The sequence below is a fragment of the Podarcis raffonei genome, chromosome 12 (assembly GCF_027172205.1).
Source record: "Podarcis raffonei isolate rPodRaf1 chromosome 12, rPodRaf1.pri, whole genome shotgun sequence".
NCBI classification, from domain to species: Eukaryota; Metazoa; Chordata; class Lepidosauria; order Squamata; family Lacertidae; genus Podarcis; species Podarcis raffonei.
Genome location: NC_070613.1, coordinates 6,121,351 through 6,129,135, shown reverse-complemented (window position 1 = coordinate 6,129,135; position 7,785 = coordinate 6,121,351).

Here is a 7,785-nt window from a genome sequence, read left to right as displayed (position 1 = left end):
TGTGCAGCAGCAGCCAGACTCACGCCTCTCTCGTTGAAGTTGCCCTCCAGACATAATGGACAGGCGGGATGGCGTGTGGAACTCCTCAGGACTGGGCCATCCAAGGCTGATCTTGGAATATACAGAATTTGCCTCTAAAGGTGAAGGACACCTACTTACCTTCTAACCTGTATGGAACAGTGGTAATTGTCACCTTCCAATAATCACCTGTGGGTCCAAACACGATCTCTGCTATGAAGATTAGACCCTATAGCACAGTTCTGCACTGTACTGAGGGCTCACCGCTCTGAACTCCCTCAGTTAGCTGGTTAGGCTATTGTCCAAGGCTGGGGAACCTTTCTCAGTCTGGGGCTTCCTCGTGGTCCTCCTTCTGGGAGGCCACATGCTGGGGGTGGGCAGAGCTAGAGGCAAAAGTGCGTGGAGTGATTGATGTGACTCTTACCTTTGTACAGTAGGCTACATTCCAGCTAAGCAGAAGTCTTAAGATTTCCACATCCTCTCATAAAAAACACCTCTCCAGCCTTCATTCAGGCTAGCAAGACATGTTATCACAGTTTAAGGACACATTCCAGGCAGACAAAAAGCAATTGAGGAAGGTGTAGATCAGGCCAGAGATGGATGTGGCCTGGGAAGAGAGGAACATAGGAATTCTGAGTCAAACAATTGGCCCATCCAGTGGCTTGGGGGAGGTCGGGTCAGGGAGGCCATGGCCCTGGGTCCAGAATATTGGGGCGTGCAAATCAGACATTCCCATGTGCCCAGCATGAGCCCCCCTGTCAGCTGATGGGCGCTGGGTGAACGTAGAGGGTGTTCTTCACCCCCCTCTCATAGTGACGAGTGCTGGGGTAGTGCACTCATGGGGTGGGGCACACAAGCACACCCCCACCCAGGGTGTTTGTGGACAGTGTTATACCCCTGCACCCATCAAACTCCAGATTGTCTATGTTGACCATCGAGGCTGAGCGGTCTTCGCCCCTCTCCATAAAATATTTGAGGGGGCGCTCCCCCAAGTTGATTGTGATTTCCATTCAAATGGTGTGCATGCACTGTGTCATGTGATTGATTATGCAGGGCAGTGCTTACCTGGCCTCCCCATATTTTATTCAAGTTGGCACCCCTGATAGTAACTATCAGCAGATCTCCTGGGTTTCAGAGAGGTGTCCTTCCGCAAGGGACCTGAAGAGGCCAGCAAGTGAACCTGGGACCTTCTGCATGAAAGACAGACACTCCGCCACTGAGCTATGGCCATGAACAGGCCCTGGACCTGAGTATTCTGGATTTCCAGAATATTCCTGCCAAGGGGCCAACCTAGGGCAGAGGTGACTTGAAGATGAGAAACTGCCCATTTAGTGGTTTTAGCTGCCTCTTTCGGAAAACTGATATTCCCCAGCATTCCTGCAGTTTTGCCAAAAGTGAGGCCTTTCATCAGCCTGATAGTACTTAAAGCCCCACCTTGAGATCAGAAGAGACTGGCACAACAATCCTCTCTGTACCATCTCTACTTGTAGATGTCCAGTTGCTTCCCAAAGCTTCTTGTCCTGGGACAGCGGGTAGCTTTGCTCCTGATATAAACCTCTTGACAGCCCTGAGAACAGGCCATGACTGAATGGGATGGCACTAATTTAGGATTTCCTAGGAATCTATCTATCAGCAGAAGAGTTGTATCTCAGTGGCAGAACATCTGTTTGGCATGCAGAAGGTTCCACATTCAATCCCTGTTGTCTCCAGCTATGGCTGAGAGGGAACCCTTCTTGAAAACCTGGAGAGCAGCTGCTGGTCAGAGCTGACAGTACTAGCTAGATGGATCAATGGTCTGACTTGATGGAAGGTCATCCTGTGTTCCTAGAGCAAAAGGCAAGCAGGCTTGATAGCCAAGGATGCAAGCTGGGGAAAGTTTGGGTCTGGTTGTCACTCTAGGTGGTTTCCAACAACTAAAAACATAATAAAGCATTAAACATTATAAAGACCTTCCCTATACAGGACTGCTTTCAGATGACTCAGGGCTTAGATAACTCCATACCCTCCGACATTTCTCCAATGAAAATAGGGTTGTCCTAGACCTAAGGACAAGTGGGACCGGGACGGCTTATGTAAATCTGGTGGTGCTGCATGTAGCACATATTGGGTCCCTGCTGTGTGCAAGCTACTGTACAGGAGTTAATATATTGTCGGGCCCTGCTACCACGCTCCTGGATTCAAGACATTTGGAACCTTACAGTGGGAGGCTTTGTTTTCAACCTGGGAGAACATTAAAAATATGATAAGCACATCCTCATTACAAACTGGAGTAATATAGAGCACTTCATGACTGTCATTATTTTCAAGTGGGATTCAATAACATACCAGCAAATTCAGGTGATTACAGTTAATTGGGAGGTTTTGCACAACAAACCTGCTTCTCCAAAAGATCAGACCTTTTGCGATAAGGAAAGTGTGGAATAACACTTGCATCATGCGACATCATCAGACCTTCTCCTCATAAATAGATCAGGATGAATGCTCAATAAACAGGTCATCTGGAGTTGCCCATAGTCCTAGCTCTTGATGAGGCTACTTCTGGGCCTCTGCCAGTTTAAGCTGTAAGGGGTAGGGTGGGGCTCATGGGATTGAATGGGATTCCATGCAAAACCAAAACAATCATTGTGTGTAGAAAACTAGCATGTTAAAGAGATGTTCTTGACATGATAGTTTTCCATTTTGTACAGAAAGCCAATCATGTAAGCCCCCATCTGGAATCTGTAGCAGTACCACTCACTGGCAGTCTTACTATGACCTTAAGAACCAGCACACAGCTTGAGATGTTTAGCTATTTTGCTAATGGCGTTCATGGTCAGGAGTAGACAGGTGGTGAGCCTAAAGAACTAAGAGATCAGAACTGAAATATGAATGTATAAATAGATTGGAGAGTGATAAGGAGCTAATCTTGTGGTCCTGTTTTGTATGATGTGCTTGCTTTGAGTAAACATTAAGGGTAAAAAGGAGTAATGGTAGTGTGTGTTGCTGTTCTCTGCACAAATAAAACTTTTAAGCACTCTCTCCCTAAGGTTAAGCTTGAGAGAAGCTGCAGTTACCTCTGCAGATGACTTTATAATGAAGGAAATGAAAAAGAGCCTAATTGATGGAAGATTATTCATGAAGAGGGTGGCATACCATGATTTATAGTAACTGAGATTCAATTATCATGATTTATTGTTGTTTACAGCAAAGGATAATTTAGAATGTCAAAGCGAAATTAGTAGATGAAGCTTTGTCTTCAAGGTAAGACCACATAAAAATAGGCTGGTAGCTATAGTAAAGCATAATGCTTTAGATGCCTTGCTTCACAATAAGAGCTCATCCTCACTTCCATTTGTCCTGTGTCTTGAAAGCACAGGTCTGAGCGGTTTTCTGATTTCTAGGCACAGGTCCAAGCGGTTATGCCTTTGCCCTGCTGCTTTCCCCCAGAAAACATGCTTTTTTGGATGCTTCCCCCAGAAAACATGCTAAATTGGAACAAACAGCTATCTGTGGAAAACCTGGCTGCCATTTGTTCTGATTTGGCGCTAAAGCGTGGCTTTTCCTGGGGGAAAGCAGCAGGGCAAAAGGAAATGTGGATGAACCTTAAGTGATTGTGTGGGAAATGGCACATGTAAAAAAAGGTAAAGGGACCCCTGACCATTAGGTCCAGTTGTGGCCGACTCTGGGGTTGTGGCGCTCGTCTCGCTTTACTGGCCGAGGGAGCCGGCATTTGTCAGCAGACAGCTTCCGGGTCATGTGGCCAGCATGGCAAAGCAGAGCAGCGCACAGAAAGGCCATTTACCTTCCCACCAGAGCGGTACCTATTTATCTACTTGCACTTTGACGTGCTTTCGAACTGCTAGGTTGGCAGGAGCTGGGACCGAGCAACGGGAGCTCACCCTGTTGCGGGGATTCAAACCGCCAACCTTCTGAATGGCAAGTCCTAGGCTCTGTGGTTTAACCCACAGCACCACCCGCGTCCCCTAATGGCACATGTTTGCATGTGTATTTGTGACAAGATAATGTTTCACAAATTTTGCCAACCAACATTCACTATGATTTCTCCATACTCAAGAGGCAAAATATTATTATGTGTTTTTCTTTTTCCCACTGGCCCCTTGAAAATGGCTGTACACCCACCAATCAAAGTGGCTCACAGAGGGCTGGTCGCTTGTGCATCCATCCCTCCTATTGGGCCCACTTTCCCACCCTGGAAATCAGATGTGAGCTCTGCCAAGCATCACTAACAATGGCAGGCAATTAATGGGAGAAATGGGTGCTGGGAGCCCCCAGGGTGCCAGCAGGTGTACACCAGATGTCGTAATCAAAGTATGTCATGCCAAATCGATGAGAGGAAACTCCCAGCAGTAAGAAAATACTTCTAGATCTAGATGGGCCACAGCTCAGTGGGTGAGCATCTGCTTTGACTTCAGAAAGTCCCAGGTTCAATCCCTGGCACCAGGTAGGGCTGGGAGAGAACTCTGCTTGAAAACTTGAAGAGCCACTGCCAGTCTAGAGAATACTGAGCCAGTTGGACCAGTGTGCTGATTCAGTATAAGGCAACTTCCTATGATCCTAGGAAGCTTATACACATCTAATGCCTTTTCCTTATCCCCTATAGTCTTCATGGTGTGAGGCCTGCATTGTGTCATAGGGCTCTTCCTAGGTCTAGCTTCCCCAACCTCTTGCTCTCCAGATGTTTTGGGCTACAACTCTGATCAGCCCCAGCTAGCACAGCAAGCACTTGCAGGGGATTCATGCCTTCTGGGTCCTGCCTGTGTGAAAAACAGGTGGAAAGCCTTATTCTAGCTGTGCTGGCTGGAGTTAATGGGAGCTATAAACATCTAGAGGGCACCAAGTTTTGGGAAGACTGCTCTAGGTGAAAAATTCCTCTTCCTCTCTGCCCCTCCCTTTCCTATCCTGCCCCAAACCTGCTGAAGCCCACAAAAGCAGTTGGAAATTGCAACTGAAAAGACAGCATCAATTGGGGCCTTGCTGCCTTTGAAAGGGTTTATGGCTTTGGGTTTCAATAGAGCCCTGAACTCATCCCCATTTCCCTGGATTCTCTATTCATTGAGGATATAGGCTCTTGGGCCTGCCACTTTGGCCAAAGGGAAATGGAAGTTAGCAAGTACTTGAGAGGGTGTGAAATGGAGGGTGAAGCCATGGGGGAGGGTGCTGGCAGAGGCGTGAGAACCATTTGCAAAGCTGGTCCCTCCACTAATGACCCCTGTAAATGCAACAGAGGTGGTTGCATTGCCACCCACCCCCAATAGTCAGAACTACTCTAACCCTCTCATCATCTCCACCTGAGAGAAGATCCCTAGGCTAATGCTGATAGTGCCTGAGGGCCAGAAGAAATTTTTGCATTACTATAACCTGCCCCGCCCCAGTTGGCTCCTAGCAGCCCACCCCCTCGAATATCACACCATAGGGCGAATAAGGAGGGTGTTTCCCCTCTGCCTTTGATGTGGGCCCATTACATTTGCTGGGAACCAGTGGTGCATAATGTGGTTTTGTAATAATTGATTATTTTGAGCCTAGAGTATAAATCTTGTGAAAATATATGTAGCATGTAGGAGAGGTCAAACACACACACAAAGGGAAGAAAAAGGGAGAAGCATACAAATGATAACAAATCTTTCTGATGCATCCAAATAATATATTCCATATTGCAGAAATGAAAATTAGAAATGGCCTGACTGCATCAAGCCACAAGTCCATCACGCCTAGCGTTCTGTCTCCAGGCATCCTTTTTTTCAGCCGCTAAAACCCTCTGAATTTCCCTACTCTTCTTTTAATGCTGCTTAAGCTAATAGCCGTCACATCCTGTGGAACTGAATCCCATAAAATCAAGGAAGCCATGCACCATGAAAAGCCTACAGTTTGTTTGCTTTTGCTTCCCGTCAGTTTCATTGGTCGATGCTACTTTCTTTGTTTGTTTGATTATTACTTTTATATCCTTTTATATTCTCCAAGTAACTCAAGGTGTCTTACATGGTTCTCCTCTCCTCCCATTTTTATCCTTGCAATAATTGTGTGAGGTAGGTTAAGCTAAGAGACTGACTGGGTCACCCAGTGAGCTTCTTTGGCTGAATGGGGATCTGAACCCTGGTCTCTTGGGTTCTGTCTTTCTCTCTAAATCAGCTGTCATTTTATAAACATTTGCTCCCTCCTCGAATGTCCTTCTCTTTCTTATTCAGGAGCTGCAAAACTCATTTCCCCACAAGGCAGTGTGCTCAGGCTCCTGAGCATTTTAATCACTATTCTCTGAACCTTCTCCAGCCTTTGATACCATCGACCATGACATCCGTCTGGACCATCTAGAGGAGCTGGGAGCTGAGGGCACTGTTATTCAGTGGTTCCTCTCCTTCCTCCTGGGCCATGTCCAGAAAGTGGTGTTGGGGGGTGAGTGTTCAGACCCCTGGGCTCTCACTTGTGGGGTGCCTCAGGGCTCTGTCCTCTCCCCCATGCTTTTTGACATCTCTATGAAGCTGCTGGGAGAGATCATCAGGGGGTTTGGGCTGGGTGTTCATCAGTATGCGGATGATACCCAGCTCTACCTCTCTTTTAAATCAGAACCAGTGAAGGCGGAGAAGGTCCTGTGTGAGTGACTGGAGGTGATTGGGGGATGGATGGTGACTAGCAGATTGAGGTTGAATCCTGACAAGACAGAAGTACTGTTTTCGGGGGACAGAGGGTGGACCAGGACTCCCTGGTCCTGAATGGGGTAACTGTGCCCCTGAAGGACCAGGTGCACAGCCTGGGAGTCATACCAGCTCCATCTGGTATGTAGACTGAAACCTTAACTGCTTGCACACTGTCTCACCAGAGTGGTGCATGCTCCAGTTATCTTGTGCTTAAAGGTAAAGGTAAAGGGACCCCTGACCATTAGGTCCAGTCGTGACCGACTGGGGTTGCAGCGCTCATCTTGCTTTATTGGCCAAGGGAGCCAGCGTACAGCTTCCGGGTCATGTGGCCAGCATGACCAAGCGGCTTCTGGCGAACCAGAGCAGTGCACAGAAACGCCGTTTACCTTCCTGCTGGAGCGGTTCCTATTTATCTACTTGCACTTTGACGTGCTTTCGAACTGCTAGGTTGGCAGGAGCTGGGACCGAGCAACAGGAGCTCACCCCGTCGCGGGGATTCAAACCGCCAACCTTCTGATCGGCAAGTCCTAGGGTCTGTGGTTTAACCCACAGCGCCACTTGTGCTTAGACTACTATGTGCTCTGTGTGGGGCTACCTTTGAAGGTGACTTGGAAACTACAACTAATCCAGAATGCACCAGCTAGACTGGTGACTGGGATTGGCCACCAAGACCATATAACACCGGTCCTGAAAGACCTACATTGGCTCCCAGAATATTTCAATCAATCAAAATGTTGGTGCTGACCTTTAAAGCCCTAAATGGCCTTGGCCCAGTATACCTGAAGGAGTGTCTCCACCCCCGTCGTTCAGCCTGGATACTGAGGTGCAGCTCCGAGGGCCTTCTGGCTGTTCCCTCACTACGAGAAGTGAGGTTACTGGGAACCAGGCAGAAGGCCTTCTCTGTAGTGGTGCCCACCCTGTGGAACACCCTCCCATCAGATGTCAAGGAAATAAACAACTATCTGACTTTTAGAAGACACCTGAAGGCAGCCCTGTATCGGGAAATTTTTAGTGTCTGATGTTTTACAATTTTTTATGTGCTGTAAGATGGATGGGGTATAAATAATAAAATTATTATTATTATTATTTCTTCTCTACAGCAGTGGGACATTGCTCTTGCGTGTCTCTTGCTCTTTCT